Source organism: Hypanus sabinus, chromosome 16, assembly GCF_030144855.1.
Source record: "Hypanus sabinus isolate sHypSab1 chromosome 16, sHypSab1.hap1, whole genome shotgun sequence".
NCBI lineage: Eukaryota > Metazoa > Chordata > Chondrichthyes > Myliobatiformes > Dasyatidae > Hypanus > Hypanus sabinus.
The window spans coordinates 40,269,713-40,287,499 of record NC_082721.1 but is presented as its reverse complement, the minus strand read 5'-3'; positions in this window follow the sequence as shown (position 1 = coordinate 40,287,499).

Genomic DNA, 17,787 nt, shown 5'->3' with positions numbered 1-17,787 from the left:
TAATTCCTCTCTTTGTATCTGTTCCTCACACACCAGCCCAGCACCACATTCTTCTCTGTGCACCCTTTGCAATTCAAATGCAATGTGGCAAACTGTGCTGGGACAACAGATTGAGGAATGATAAATGGGCGCTGTTGCAGCCTCAGAACTGTACCTGCCAACTCAGGCTCAGGGACTGCCTATAACTTAAGAATATGGTTTACACATGCAAATAGGGGAAAGAATTTTCTATCAGGTCCTTCAAGCAGATTCCACCATTTAATGTACTCGTGGCTGCTCTATGCTGGCCTTAAGACCTTTTTTTGCCATTTCCCAATACCCCTCTATTCTCTGATCTTTCAAATATTTTGCACTATCACTTTAAAGACTTCGAAAACACTTTATTTGTCTGCCTGCACTGTAGTCTTGTTGTAACTTAACTGCAACACTATATTCTGCTCCCTGATTATTTGAACTACCTCAATGAACTCACGTATGGAACGATCTGTCTGGTTCACACACAAACAGAATCTCTTCACTGTATCTCAGTACACATGACAATAATAAATGAACACCAATATAGTTTCCACTAACCACCACAGCAAAGAATTCCAGAGATTTACCAAATTCAGCTTCCATTTGCAGCACAAGTAGCAGTTAACCAGTAGGATCTTGGTTCTGAATTAATTATATTCTTCAAGATAAAGGGGCAAGGCGTTACATTCTTCTAGCAATTTGTTCCCAATGCACTTCTTTGCTGAGTTATTGTCCTGGGGAGTGACTCCAATAGCAATTGTTCACAAGCTTGCTGTGCTCCTGAAGGATGACATCACCTGTGAATTTCTCCCCTCCACCCCCAAGTTTGCCAGCCACTTTGGACCAGTGCCAGTTAGACTGAAGGACAGCTCTGCAGAGCTAGGGTTTTTGAATCTACTTGAAGAGTAGAACTAGCTGAAGAGCATGAAATCTTGACTAACTGTATATCATCATAAATGTTGCCTGGCCAGCTGTTCCTCCAGCAATTTTTGCGCTGCTTTGGATACCAGCTTCTGCAGAATTTTCTGTCTCCTGAGGTTTTCTATGCTTGTAGTTGCTAAAGGACATTCCTCAAGGTCATCTGCAGATTCCCCCACTGAATATCGGCTTCCTTATACCAGCCACTGTGTCAATGTTCGATAGAAACAGTAGGATAAACAGGACACAGATTAGTGGAGTGCACAAGATTGATCAATAGACTTTCCTTTTGTATAAAGAAACAGCTGCAACTTCATTACATTTGGTTGAATGTTTAGTTTTGCACTGGTTTTCATTTTTCTATTTTGGCCAAATAGTTTTGTGGAGAAGGAAGATAAGAATGCAATTTTTGGATATTGACAACTTACAACAGGGATTACTGGATTCAAGCAGCAAGGGGTTATCTACCTGCTCCTCCATCTTGCTGCACCTCAGCAGTGCCTTTGTGATGATGAACTTGTATGATATGCATTGGACCGGCAGAGGTCTTGGCATCCACTCTGCTTATTGGCACAAGATCCCTCCAAGGGGTCTAGTGAGTAAATGTATTATTTCATGATGCCGCCAGTCTGGCTCATCAACTTTCATACTGTAACATGCTGCTCACATGCAGTGGAGTATACAGCAGCATCATTGATCACCTTGTCACGAATATTGCTCACTGACTACAGGGCGGAACATTTCTGTCAGAGTGGCTCAATTGGGTATAACACAGATTGAAGGTACCAGTACTACTAGCACATTATCAATTAAATGACTTATTGTTCAGAAAGTTGCAGCAGCTGGAAATTGAAGGAGTTGAATCCTGATGGTTTCCAATATAGAGTTGGTCGGCAATGCCTACAAAGTGTGGTGCTTTCTGACAACAGCACTGAGCATCATGGGGAGAATTGCAATTTGTAATGTGTTGTTTTTTTTTTGCTTATTGGGCTATAGGAATCAAGAATGGAATGGAGTGGGTCCGGTGGCAGCTGCAAAAGGAAATGGTCGATGTTTCATGTCTAGTCCCTTGTCTTTCCAAACTTCCAGCTTCTGCAATCCCTTGTGTTTCAATGAAATATAATCATCAGTTTTAAATTAGTGAATGTAGGAACATAAGAAATAAGGGCAGGAGCAGGCCATCTGGCCCATCAAGCCTGCTGCACCAATGTGGCTCACCCGGCCATCGACTCAGCAATATCAACCTAGCTTTTCCCCATAACCCTTAATTTTCCTGTTACACAAAAATCTAATCACGTCTTAGATTCATTTGGATTAGATTCAACTTCATTGTCATTGTGCCGAGTACAAATACAAAGCCAATGAAATGTAACTAGCATCTAACCAGAAGTGCAAAAGAATAGTATTATTTACAAAATAACTGTGAATAAAATGTAAGTGCTACAACATGCAAATATAAAAGTACTGAGACAGTACAATATGGGTGCAATACTGTTTAGCACTGTGATGTCTTCCTGTGCCTGCTGGTGTGGGAGCGGAGGCTCCTGTAGCACCTACCGGATGGGAGGAGAGTAAAACGTCCATGACTAGGGTGAGTTGCATCCTTGATAATGCTTTTCGCTCCACCCAGGCAGCGTTTGTGATAGATGTTCTCAACGGTGGACAATTGGGTGCCGATAATCCGCTGGGCCGTTTTCACCATCTGCTGGAGTGCTTTGCGGACCGATACGGGAAAATTACCATGCCACCCTGAGGTGCAGTTGGTAAGTATGCTCTCAATGGTACAACGGTAAAAGTCCATCAGTATCCTGGGACAGAGGTGAGCTTTCTTGATGCTCCGTAGGAAATAAAGGCTTTGTTGCACCTTTTTGATCAGGATGGAGGAGTTCAGGGACCAGGTGAGATCCTCAGAAATGTGGACACCAAGGAATTTGAAGCTTAATACATGCTCCACGACAGCTCCGTTGATGTAGAGGGGAACATGAGAGTGGCTCCTAGCAAGCCTGAAGTCCACAATCATCTCCTTGGTCTTCCTGGTGTTAAGGGCCAGGTTGTTATCAACACACCACGTGGTCAGATGCTGGACCTCACCCCTGTAAGCCGTCTGGTCATCCTGTCTGATCAGGCCAACCACAGTGGTGTTGTCTGTGAACTTGATTATGGAGTTAGAACTGTGTACAGGAACGCAGTCAGAAGTGAAAAGGGAGTACAGAAGAGGGCTCAGCATACAGCTTTGAGGCATATTGGTATTTAGGGTGAGAATGGAGGAGGAGAGGTAGTCTAACTTAACAGATTGGAGTCTGTTAGTCAAAAAGTCCAAGGTCCAGTTGCAGAGGGATGAGCTGATACCAAGCATGCGAAGTTTGGCGATCAGCTTGGAGGGGATCACAGTATTGAATGCTCAACTAAAGTCAATGAACAGCATTCTGACGTAAGAGTTGGGGCTGTCCAGGTGGATCAGGGCAGAGTGAAGTGCTGTGGAGATGGTGACCTGCAAATTAATGATAAGCAAATTAATGGGAGTCCAGGGTAGTGGGCAGACAGGATTTCAGATGTAATACAACCGGTCTCTTAAAGCACTTTGCAATGATGGGGGGTGAGTGCAACTGGGCGTAAGTCATTCAGGCCCATGGCAGTAGAATGCTTCAGCACTGGCACGATGGTAGCAATATTGAAACTTGTGGGGAGAACTGCCTGGGCCAGGGACAGATTGTAAATGTCCATGAAAACCCCGGCCAACTGGCCAACACATGGCCAGCTATTCCATCCGGACCAGCGCCTTCCATATATTCACCCTGTTCAAGGTGGCGCAAACATCGGAGGTGGAAAGAGAGAGAGGTGTCTCTACCGCTTCCCTGAGAAAAGAATTTCACAGATTCGTTACTCTCTTGAAAAAGGAGTTTGTCCTTATCTCCATCCTGAATCTATTTTCAGAAAATTTAAGGCTATGTTGCTAGTTCTAGTCTCACCTATCAGTGGAAACTACTTTACTGCCTCTACCTTTTTATAACTCTTTCATAATTTTTATATGTTCTATAACATACTCACTCATTCTTCAGATTTTCCAGGTAGCATTGTCCTAGGCAACTCAATCTCTCCGCATAGGCTAACCCCTCATCTCCTGAATCTACCTGGTGAATCTCCTCTGCACCACTTCCAAAGCCAGTCTACGAATTCTCAAGTAAGGAGAACAGAACTGCACACAGTACTCCAGTTGCAGCGTAACCTCACGGCTCTTAAATTCAATCCCTCTAGCAACATTTCATTGGTTTTCTTTACAACTTATTGCACCTGCAAAAGAACCTTTTGCAATTCATGTAAAAGCACTCCCACCAAAGTCCCCTGCACAAACATATGCTTCTACCTTTCACCATTTCCAATTCAGATTCAGTGTATTGTCATTTAGAAACCACAAATGCAATGCAGTTAAAAAATGAGACAACGTTCCTCCAGAATGATATTGCAAAAGCATATGACAAAACAGACTACACCAGAAAATCCACATAACATTTGGACAATAATCTGATATTCTATTTCTGCAAACACTCTGCGTCCTCAGCACAATTGTTTTTTGTACTCAAATTAATTTCACCAACAAACTTACATACGATATACTTAGTCCCCTCTTTCAAATCTTTAATGTAGATTGTGAACACTTGCAGGCCCAGCACTGACCATAGCTGCACTCCTCTTACCACTGCCTGCTAATCAGAGAAGCTATCTGCAATTCTATGCCTTCTATTGATTACCCAGTTCTCTATCCATGTTAATGCATTACATCCAACTCCATGCACCTTTACCTTATGGATAGGTCTTTAATGCAGCACCTTATTGAAAGCCTGTTGGAAATCCAAGTATACAATATCCCAGGGGTGGGCAAACTTTTTGACTTGAGGGCCACAAAGGGTTCTAAAATTTGACAGGGGGGCCGGACCAGGAGCAGATGGACGGAGTGTTTTGGTAATACACCTCATAAGAGAAAATAAAATATCATGGGATATGTAGAAAGCATGTGCTTTAATTTCAATTGAAAATGTACAAATGCATTACAACAAAATATCTGTCTTTGAAGTCCCATGGTATTTAGCTATTTATTGAAATGACTTTTAAAACACTGAAAATTAAATGAATAAAATACAGCTTTTTTTAATAGTAACAGTTATTATTTTAAAGCACTGAAAATTCTGTTATCCTTTCAGAACCTTCAGCTTTCCACGCATCTTTTCCTTTAGCAACCACGCTCACTTCTGCACCCCGACTTTATGAATTTCTGTGATGTGATGTTGCTGCTGTCTTCTTTCTTTCTTTTTCAATCTTTTTATTATCATTAATAATATGAACAAAATACAATTGATATATTAATAAAGGGATTACAAACATACAAATTCCCATTGCACATGAAAGAATACATAAGCAATGATTACAATATAAATGAGTTTTCCCAAAACATGAACCATACAGTATATGTATGAACAAGGTAAATCTAGGTATTTCATAATATATAATATAAAAAAAACAGAAAAAAGAAAAAAACAAAAAAAATGTTATGCAAAAGTAAATAAACTACTAATCTAATAGCTAATAAAGAAGAAAAAAAAGCAGAAAAAGAAAAAAGAAAGAAAAATTGGAAAAAGAAAAAAAAGGGCTGTTTATAATATCTCACAAGAATACATAATCATCAGTGTCATCAACTCCGATCCTCTCAACATAAATAAGATTAAAGCTGGAAAATCAAATAAGCTTGGAACAGGGTCATATTACATCATATGAAAATATTGAATAAATGGTCTCCATATCTTTTCAAATTTAGTAGAAGTATCAAATACACCACTTCTAATTTTTTCTAAATTTAAACATAACATTGTTTGAGAAAACCAATGAAATACAGTGGGAGGATTAATTTCCTTCCAATTCAGCAAAATAGATCTTCTAGCCATCAGAGTGAGAAATGCAATCATTCGACAGGCGGAAGAAGATAAATGAAGTAAGTCCATCATTGGTAAACCACAAATTGCGGTAATAGGATGGGGTTGTAAATTGATGTTCAATACTGCAGAGATAATATCAAAATAATCTTTCCAATATTTTTTCAAAAGCAGACATGACCAAAACATATGAGTTAAAGACGCAGTTTCAAATTGACATCTATCACAAATAGGATTTATATAAGAATAAAAATGGGCTAATTTATCCTTGGACATATGGGCCCTATGTACGACCTTAAACTGTATTAATGAATGCTGCTGTCTTCTATGGTGAAACTAATGCAACATTTGTATTCAGTTTGCCTGTTATTTTCAGTTCCCCATCACTACCTCTCCAGTATAATTTACCAGCTGTCAGATCTCCACCTTCACTGCTTTTTTACTATTATATATCTGAAAAAGACACTTCTAGTACCCTCTTGCATATAATTAGCTAGGTTACCTTCATATTTCATCTTTGCTCTTCCCTGCTGAAATAAATGAGGGATGGTTGATACTATGCTACTGCTTGTGTGTTGGAGGGGGAAAGAGGGGGATTTGGTGTTCTAACATTTTACTGTCATTCATTCTTTGGGGTTTTCTTTTGTTTTTGTGGATGTCTGTGAAGAGCAAGACGTTCAGGTTGTATACTGTATACATTCTCTGATATTATATGGAACCATTGAAAACCATTGAACCATATTGCTTTTTAGTCATCTTCTTTTGCTTTTTAAAAGCTTCTGAATCCTCTAGCTTCCCACAAAATTTTCTTATATTGTATGCGTTCTTTTCTACTTTTATGCTGTTTTTGACTTCCCTTCTCAGCCATTAAAATGTTTCTTCTTTGGGATGAGGCTGTCTTACATCTTCTGAATTACTCCCAGAAACTCCAGGCTCTCAGTATCATCCCTTCTAGTGTCCCCTTCCAAACAAGTTTGGCCAGCTCCTTTCTCATGCTTCTGTAGTTCCTTGTACTCAACTTCAATAACAATACCTTCAATTTTACCATCTCCTTCTCAAAATGCAGGCTGAATTCTGTCATATTATGATCAGTGCCTCCTCAGTGTTTCTTTACCTTAAGCTCCATGCATTAACTCTAGCTCATTGTACTACACCCAATCCTGTATTGTCTTTTCCCTACTGGGTTCAAGCACAATCTGCTCTAAAAAAAATCCACCTCACAACCATTATACAAATTCTTTTCTTGGGATGCAGCACCTAGCTGATTTCCTAATCTAGCTGTATACTGAAGTCCCCCAATACCAGCAAAACATTGCCCATTTTACATGTCTTTTCTATCCACAGTTGTTGAAATGACTCCCCCGCTATTTAGTTTAAAGCCTGTCCACAGGCATAGTTATGATATCCACAGTAACTTGTACCCCACCTTCTGGTTAATACCTAAAGCCCTGTATTTAATTCCTACCAGGTGTCTTTTTATACTTGTAGTTTCTTAATTCCACCCACAAGACCTCCACATCTTCTGATGCTATGCCAATTAATTTCATGACTTTATTATATTTTTTGTCAACAAAGTCACCCTAACCCCTCTTCCTACCCCTGAGCCTTTTCAATAAATTGTATATCCTTGGATATTAAGCTCCCAGTTGATTTTCTTTCAAACACCACACTGTGATGCCCACAATATCATTCCAGTCTGACAATTTCTAATTGCCTGCATTCAAATAGAACACTTTCAGTCCTGTATTCACCGCCCTTCTCAACTTTGTTTCCATGTTTCCTGAAGATAAATTCTTATTCCTTTCTAAATGTTCTGTCATACGCTATATTCTGGCGATTTCTGTAACCTCTCCTGCACACTTCTTCCCTTTCAGTTTATTCATACTTTTCCCAGTTGTTGAAATGACTCCCCCGCTATTTAGTTTAAAGTCTGTCCACAGGCCTAGTTATGATATTCACCATGACTCTGGTTCCTGCATTGCTCAAGGGGAACTTGTTCCATTGGAACAGCTCCCACTTTCCCCAATACTAGTGCCAATGTCCTACAAATTCAAACCCACTTCAGCCACACCAATCTTTGAGCTATACATTTAGCATTCTGATCATATTAACCCTGTGCCAATTTGCACAAAGCCCCAGAAATGATCCAGCTATTATTCCATTTTTTAGTTCTGCGCTCCTAGCTTCTCAAAGTCCCTCAGCAGTACCTCTTTCCTTGTTCGTCTTACATTGTTGATAACCACATGGACCATAGCAACCGGATCTTTCTCCTCCCACTGCAAGTTCTGCTGCATGCAGGTCCAAAGATTACGGCTCAAGTTCAAAGAATCCTCGAAAGTGAGTCTATCCTTTATTGGAGCAGCTCAGCTGAATCAAGTTATCCCCTCTGATTCAAGAACCTGATGGTTAAGTGGCAATAATTATTCCTGAACCTGATGGTGTGGGTGCCAAAGCTCCTGTCCCTTCTTCCTGACACAGCAGTGAGAAGAGAGTGTGGTTTGGATGGTGGGGTCCTTAATGTTGAATGATGCTCGCTGCAACTGTGCTCAGTGTACATGTGCTCCCTCGTGGGAAGCCTTTACCTGTGATAGACTGGGCTGTGTCCATTACTTTTTGTTGGCATTTCTGTTTAACATTGGTGTCTCCATATCAGACCATGATGCAACCAGTCAATATACTCCCCACCACATATCTATAGAAGTCTGTCAAAGTTTTAGATGACCTGCCAAATCTTTGCAAGCTTCTAAGCAAGTAGAGGAGCTACCATGTTTTCTTCATAATGGTACTTATATGCTCAGCCCAGGGCAGATCTTCTGAAATGATTACACTGAGGAATTTAGCATTGCTCCACCTCTGATCCCAATATGAAGTCTGACTTATCAATTTAACCATTTATAGATATTGCCAATCCAAACTGACAGGGGTCTGAAAGTGAGGATCCAGATGCACAATGAGGTATTGGGGCCCAGGTTTTGAAGCTTATTAATTAGTTTTGAAGTCAGATGAGATGTCCTGAGCCTGGACATCTAGCAAGCAGCAGTCTTTGGGACTCTTGATCCTTGCAACAGAGATTTGAGTCTATTTCCCTGATTATTCTATTCCCAATTGCAACTACATTTCTCTTCTCTCTTCCCTCATGAACCACAGTGCCACAGGGCTGAGAATCTTCCAGCACTATCTCTTGGATCCCTTTGGACATCCTTGTCCTTCTGAGGTCTATATTGGATGGTAAATAGTGGAATACAAAATGCAAATTCTAGTCTGGGTGATGCTGATTAAAATATAAAATTTATTTACCCCTTCTACAGTTCTCTCCCTGCTCAGAAGTTAACTGCTGCTGTGCCTGTTTGCAGGTTTCAGTGATGATATTTATTGAAGCACAGTCATCTCCACATTGCTCCTCACTAGCATTCATGTAGCAGAGATTTCCTTGAAGACTCTGCTGAAAGAATTTATCATTTCCCTAAACAAGTTATGCTGTTCTACTTGCTCCCTCTGTTCATTCTGCCATCCATATTGTGTTCTAACAGAGATCCCTGTACTTGTACATGTCTGTGAGCACCCAATTCATGAAGTGACCTTGAAATAAGTCAGAACTCCTGCAATAGCTGCCACACTCGCTCCATTGCCTGCCATTTTACCTTTTGTAGGAACTTTGTAAAGGACCCAACACTAGTGAAGAAAGATTAATTCCCTCATAACTGATGAGTGAGAAGTTGGTAACACCTTTAAAAAAGGTGGTACGGAAGTTCTGCTGCTGGACGAATATTCATTTGTGCATATTTGAGAAGGCATTAACTGGAGCACTGAGCTGTAAGATTGGCATTAAATCCATGTGCACACAGATTGATGTCATGTTCTGACTTCCTGGCAAATTTCTTGTAAGTGCTTAGTGTACTTACATTTCACCTACATACAATAGAGTGCAACATATTGTGTGCACTAAGGAGACCCATCCTTCCTTATTATTCTGACAGTGCAGAATGCAGTTATTGTCTCAAATATTGTTCACAGTCAGCTGCAGGGAATTAGTATCACCAATGTTTTGGATGCTCGCATAACAGGGCAAAGAGGGAAGTATTTCAATGGACTGACCAGGTGCACCTACTGATTTATCAGAACTTTGAACTGAATAGTTGGGGGGGGGGGATAGGTTAAGGAAGCCCATTGAGAAAGGAAGGAATTGTTAAAAGAACAACAGGTTTTGTAAGCATCAGTGGAGCATGATAAAAAGGATCACAGAGTCAACAGCAGAAAATCAGAGAACAAGGTCAAATCAAGAAAATAAGGTAAAAAGTTAAATTTAAAAGCACTGTATTTAAATTCATGAAGCATCCAGAACAAGAAAAGTGAATTAATGATGCAAAAAGAGATAATGGCTTTCAAGTTCAAATTTAAGTTTATTGCCATTCTTCGGGACACATGCATACCACGAAACAAGATAAATGTTCCTCTGGACCAAGGTGCAAAACACAGTGCATATAACTCACAAACTAAGCACATCATGTAATATTACCACTAGTAATAAGGTGCATGTACAAAGCAAGTTATAGAAGTAGACAGTATAAAGCTCCTGGTAATTCATACATGATGAGACTTGGATGGTGGCAGGGAGTAGTCTTACAGCTTCCGATAAGAAGCTGTTTCCCATCCTAACAGATCTTGTCCTAATGTTATGGTATCTCCTGCCTGACAGTGGGAGTTCAAAGAGGTTTTTGGAGGGATCATTGATAATGCTAGGGGCCCTGCATATACAGTGCTCCTGATAAATATCCCTGATGGGTGGAAGAGAGACCCTGGTGATCCTTTCAGTGGTCCTTGCAATCTTTTGTAGTTAATTGTGGTCAGATGCCTTGCAACTCTCATACCAGATGGTGATGCAACTGGTCAGGACACTTCCAATGGTGTTCCCGTAAAAAAAAAATTAAAAATTGGTTAAAATTGGAGGGGAGGGGAAAGAAGCCTCATTCACCTCGATCTCCTCAGGAAGTGAATACACCACATTGCTCTCTTGACCAAAGAGGTGATGTCGAGGGATCAGGTGAGATTGTCCATTATGTGCACTCCCAAAAACTTGATACTTCTAACTCTCTCCACGGAGAGGCAATGTACGTGTAGTGAGGAGTTGACAGCCTGCTCCTTCCTAAAGTCCACAATCATTTCGTTGGTCTTGTTTATGTTGAGAATCAAGTTGTTGTGCTCATACCTTTCTACCAGCTGTTCTACCTCCTCTTTGTTGATGAGGCCATCCACTGTTGTGTCATTAGCAAACGATGACTCAGTTTGAATTGGATCTAGCAATGCAGTCACACATTAGCAGTGTGAACAGCAGTGGACTGAGCATGCAGCCCTGGGGAGCTAGAAATATTCTGCCAACACAGGCAGATTGTGGCCTTTCTGTCAAAAAGTCCAGGATCCAGTTACAGAGAGAAGGATCGAGACCCAGTGAGGACAGTTTACCCACCAACTTTTAAGTTATGATTTTATTGAATGTCGAGCTGAAATCAGTCAACTGCACCCTGGTATGTGAGGCACTATCTTACAGGTGGGATAGAAAGGAGTGGTGCACAGACCGGTGACCAATTTGAGTGATAAGCAAACTGGAAAGGGCACAAGGTAGCAGGAAGATGGGATTTAATGCGATTCATTACCAGCCGCGTAAAGCACTTCATTATTGTTGATAACAACTTTGCTTCTAACTTCGATTCTGCCCTTGTTCACTCGGTCCATCTCTGACACCTCCCTTTCCTTTCTTGATCTCTCTTTCTCCATCTCTGGAGACAACTGTCAAAAAACATCTTTTATAAACCTACTGATTCCGTGGTTATCTCGATTCTAACTCTTCCCACCCCATCTCCTGTAAAAATGCTATTCTGTTTTCTCAGTTTCTTCACCTCCACCACATCTGTTCCCAGGATGCAGTTTTCCATTCCAAGACATCAGAGATGTCCTCCTTCTTTAAAGAACAGGGTTTCCCTTCCACCATTATTGACACTTCTCTCACTTGCAAAACCTCCGTTTCCAGTACATCCATATTCACTCCATCTTCCTGCTACCTTAATAGTGATAGAGTTCCTTGCCTTGTGTTCTTACCTACTACCCTATCAGGCTTTGCATCCAGAACATTTTCCTCCATTCAAGGCCCCTAATAGTCCTTCAATACATCACCTGCAAATCTGCTGGGGTTGACATTGTGTCCGGTGCTCCATCTCCTCTGCTTTGGTAAGGCTTGAAGTAAATTGGGATAACTGCTTCATCAGACACCTCGGCACCATCTGTCACAAGGAGTATCCCATTGTCAAACAGTTTAAATCTGTTTCCCGTTCCTGTTCTGGTGTCTTGGTCATGGCCTCCTCTTATGTCAAGATGAAGCCTCCCTTAGGGTGGAGGAGTGTGGTGAACTATGTGCCTGTCGGGACACGCCCCTGCTGACTGCTCCTGTGGCTCCTCCCACAGGCCCCTGTATAAAGGAGACCTGCGGCCTGAAGATCGGCCTCAGTCTCCAGGACCTTGTATGATAGACACTCACTCCTGGTTCCTTCTTCCAGTCAATAAAAGCCGATATCTCGCCTTACGTCTCAGTGTGAGTTATTGATGGTGCATCAAGGAGCAACACTTTATATTCTGTCTGGATGCCTACCACCCCAATAGCATGAGTATTAATTTCTAATTCCAGTAAATGAGTTCCCCCACCCCGCCCCTCTATTCCACATTCTGACTCTTTACTTCTTCTCACCTGCCTATTACTTCTGCCTGGATTCCCTCCCCTTTCTCCTATGATACACTCTCCTCTTCTGTCAGATTCCTTCATCTCCAGCCCTTGACCTTCCCCACCCACCTGCCTTCACCTATCACTTCCAGCTAGCACATTTCCCCTCCCCCTACCTTTTTTATTCTGGCATTTTCCCCCTTTTTACTCAGTCCTGAAGAAGAGGCTTGGCCTGAAATGTCAATTATATATTCATTTCATAGATGCTGCCTGATCTGCTGAGTTCCTCCAGCATTTTGCCTATGTTGTTTTGGATTTCCAGCATCTGCAGACCTTCTCATTATAGTTGAGGTCACTGAGGCAGTTTGCTATTGCCTCTTGGGCACCAGGGTAATGGTGCCGCCTTGAAGCCTGAGGGGATAGTGGACTGTTCCAGAGAGATGGTGAAGATGTTTCTTAGAACCTTAGTTAACAGGACTGGAGCCCCTCAGCACCTGACCAGATATGTTATCAGGCTCCGTAGCTTTACATGGATTGACCCTGGCAAGGCACTTCTTTACATTAGCTGCAGCCAGATAGAATGCCTACACCTTAGGAGGAAGTCAGCACATCTTTCTGTGCATCAAAATGAGTGTAAAAGACATTCAGTCTATCAGGAAGAGAAACGTGTCACTGTCGATGATGTGCAGGGTGGATTTGTAGTCTGTTATGGTGTGAATGCCCTGCCACATGTGCCACGTGTCTGATGTCACAGAAATGGCTGAATATTCTCTGTGGATGTTCCTGTTTTGCCTTCCTGATGGCGTGGGAAAGAGCACTTCTTGCTGACTTGAGAGCTGTCTTATTCCCCGTTCTGAAGACAGCATCCCGATCTCTCGGCCCTGTTTCTACTTCTGCTGTCAACCATGGCTTCTGGTTTGTCCTCACACTGATGTGTTTAACAATAGTGACACGCTCAGTGCACTTCTCCATGTAGCCTGTCAAAGACTGTGCACATTCATGGATGTTAATGTGATGGTCATAGGTAGCCGCCTCCCTGAACATATTCCATTCCTTGTTCAAAATGAGATCAATGGGTTTGATCTAATATCCATTACAGAGACATAGTTGCAAGGTAACTAATATTAAGAATTAAGTATTGTAGTGCAATGATATTGTGAAAGGACAGACAAAGTGAATCAAGTTGGGAACACTAAGGGAGGGAATTTTAGTTTTCCTGTTAAGGGCCCGGAGGAAGAGCAGGAAGTAGACTCATTGTTGATGGAGATAGAACAAGGAGGATGTAATACTCAGGGGAATAATTTCCAGATCCCAATATTAATCAAGGAATAATAAAAGCATGCAGCAAGGTATTAATTAGATAAAAAGGGTAAATTGAAATGGCAAAATTAATTTAAGAACACAAGGTACAGAAGCTGGAGAAGATAATTTCAGCTTCAATATGCTCTGCCATTTAATATTATCATGATTTTGCACCTGTTACATTCCTGTGCTAATCCCATGCTTTATGGTTTCCTTAATTTCCAAAAAAAAAATTGGTTGATCTGTCTTGAATGGGCTCGGCAACTGAGTTCATACATATATACATAGCTTCACTATGCTCTGTGAAGAATTTTGTTTTCATTTTAGTCACTGGCCACTTATTTTCACAATGTGACCCCCCTCATTCCCGGCATCACATCCAAGGCAAATATCATCTCCACAACCACACTGTGAAGCCCTGGAAGACCATTGCATGTTTAAGGAGATTATCTTTCATTTTGTTTTCTTTGGCGTGTAAATAGGTTCCTTAAATTTGTCATAGCCAGAGGAGGAAGTGGGGATAAGCTCCCATTGCCTATTAAATGCTCCCAATGGCATGCATCTCTAATAGCCTCTGACAACCAATCAAGTCCAGCTTTCATGTGTGGCTTTGCTACTAAGCCTGCTGGAACCATTTCTATTGACAGGAGAAGGAGCAAAGACAGATTACTGGCAGATTAAAACCGGTTTCTTTGAGCAGATGGAGCTCATCAGCCGTGGTTGACAGCTTATCTAAGAGAAGAACTCTGATCTCAAACTTCCACTGCTTTGCTGATATACCCACTCATAGAAAAGGTTTTAGGACTAAACCCAGAGGAAAAATCCAGAGCTGGAATCCCTAAGGTAGTCCGGAATTGAGCTCAATGCTGACTGGCAACTCCTGTGATGCTGCTGGTGCCAAACTGTATTCGTCTCTGCTGTTCCTTTGGATTCATCAGCTGCATGGAGAGGGGGAGAGCCGGCTGGAAGTATACAGCTTACTGTCCAGATCATACTGCCCTGACTTGCATATCATGCAGACAGCTAGGGCACAATTTCCGTGGTCAACCCCAACCAACAGAGGGATCATAAGAGTATAAGTACCATGTCCTTAATCAAAGTCGAGTTTATTGTCATATGCAAAAGTACATGTACTTACAGGTGCATTGAGTAACTTATTTGCAGCAGCATCACATGCAATTCATGAATTGAATTGAATTGACTTTATTACTTACATCCTGCATATACATGAGGAGTAAATGTTATAATGTTATGTTTACATCTAAATGTGCAATGTGCAATTTATTATGAATAGTAGGTACATCAGCATAGTGAATATAACATAGAAATACAACTGTATCAGCATGAACTAATCAGTCTGATGGCCTGGTGGAAGAAACTGTCCCAGAGCCTGTTGGTCCTGGTTTTTATGCTGGGGTACCGTTTCCCAGATGGTAGTAGCTGGAACAGTTTGTGGTTGGGGTGACTCGGGTCTTCAATGATCCTACATGCCCTTTTTACATGTCTTTGTAAATGTCCTGAATAGTGAGAAGTACACAACTACAGATGCACGGGGTTGTCCATCCACTCTCTGTGATTGTCTTGCAGTTCCCATACCAGGCAGTGATGCAGCCAGTCAGGATGCTCTCAGTTGTGCCCCTGTAGAAAATCCTTAGGATTTGGGGACCCAAACCAAACTTCTTCAGCTGTCTGAGGTGAAAGAGGCACTGTTGTGCCTTTTTCACCCCACAATCGGTATGTACGGACCAGGTGGGATCCTCGGTGACGTGTATGCTGAGGAACTTAAAGCTGTTCACCCTCTCAACCTCAGATCCATTGATGTCAATAGGGGTTAGCCTGTCTCCATTCCTCCTGTAGTCCACAACCAACTCCTTTAGTTTTGCAACCTTGAGGGAGAGGTTGTTTTCTTGACACCACTGTGTCAGAGTGATGACTTCTTCACTTTAGGCTGCTTCATTATTATTTGAGATTAGGCCAATCAGTGTAGTATCATTAGCAAATTTAATTAGCAGATCGGATCTGTAAGTGTGACACAGTCATGGGTATACAGCGAGTAAAGGAGGAGACTTGGGACACAGCCCTGAGGGGCACCTGTGTTGATGGTCAGGGGGCAGAGGTGAGGGAGCAAACAATTACCACCTGCCCGCAATCTGACAGGAAGTCCAGGATCCAACTACACAAGGCAGGGTGAAGGACAAGTTTCCTGATCTTCTTGCCGAGCTTGGAAGGAATTATGGTGTTGAATGCTGAACTGTAGTCCAATAACAGCATTCTCATATAATCATCCTTTCTCTTCAGATGTGTAAGCAGTGGCTATTGTGTCATCTGTCAAATGGTTGTGTACGTAAGTGAATTGTAGGGGATCCAGTGTGGGTGGTAGCATACTGCAGATGTAGTCCCTGACCAGCCTCTCAAAGCATTTGCTTATTATTGAGGTGAGTGTGACAGGACGCCAGTTGTTCAGACGTGTTACCTTGCTCTTTTTAGATACAGGAACAATGGTGGATGTTTTGAAGCAGGATAGCACTCTGCACTGGGAGAAGGAGAAGTTAAAAATGTCAGTAAACACACCTGCCAGTTGTGCGTTTACAGACAGAAGGCAGCATTCACAAGAAAAATATAAATTATACACTATTTTTCAAAACACAATTGAATCAAAAAATATTCCATTTTAGTGCCAAATAATCAACATGATCTTTGTGTTTCTAAACTAGGGTTTTGCCAAATGGTTGAAGGGAATTAATTATTCTTGAACCTGGTTATGTGGCTCTTCAGGCTTTTGTGCTTCCTACCCAATAGTAGCTCTGAGAAGTTGGCATGGCCTGTATGGTAGGACTTTGATCATGGATGTTGCCTCCTTGATGCAGTGCCTCCTGTAGATGGCACCATAACGGCGAGTGATGCACCCGTGAGGAATTTTGCAGAGCCTACTACTCTCTGCTGCTTTTTATGTTTCTGCATGTTTAAGTTACTGTACCAGACTTTGCTGCAACCAGTCAGGATACTTTCTATAGTACCTCAGGCAAAGTTGCTTAGAGTGTTGGGTAACATGTTTAACATCCTAAGAAATTAAAGACGCTGGTGTATTTTCCTTATGATTGCATCTACAGTATATGCTGGGCCCAGGACTGTTCATCTAATATGTTAATCTCTGGACTTTAAAGCTGCTGACTTTCTCCACCACTGAGTCTCCACTATAGACTAATGCATGTTTACCCCCCTTCCCTTTCCTGAAGTCAACAATCACCTCTTTAGTTCTGCTGATGTTGCTGTGGCATCACTCAACCTGGCATCCTACTTTACTCTGGTAAGCTGGCATGTTGCCACCTGTGATGAACAGCAATAGAATCATTGGGGAACTTGAAGGTACGGAGCTGTGCTTGGCAACACAATTGATTGTACAATGTAGAGAGCTGAGCAGGATGCTTAGCAGGCAGCATTGAGGTGCACCTGCATTGATGGTTAGTGAGAAGGAGATGTCTTCACTGATGGAGATTTGCCAATAAGGAAACTGAGTATCCAGTTGCAGAGGAATGTACAGAGACCTAAGTCTTGAAGCTTGATTAATCTCTCTTGACTGTACAGTTTGGCTTCCAACTCAGTTCATCGATCAGATGAACTTTTATCATAACCCTCAACTGAGTTTAGTACATTATTGGATATCACTATACACAATGTATATTTAAATGTGATACACGTGGAGAACTCAGATTGAAAATCCAAATGGGTGTTGTTGGGAATGTAAAAGCAGATTATGTGATGCAAAAAGGTATGTTTTTATAGCACTTGGGTAATCAGCTTTTTGAGATGAAAGAGCAAGGTGCCTAGCAGCTGTTACCTTACTAGTCTGGCCATTGAATGTTCTGTCAGACCGCAATAGGAATGTTTGCAGGTAGTTCAGAGTGGGAACTTTGACCA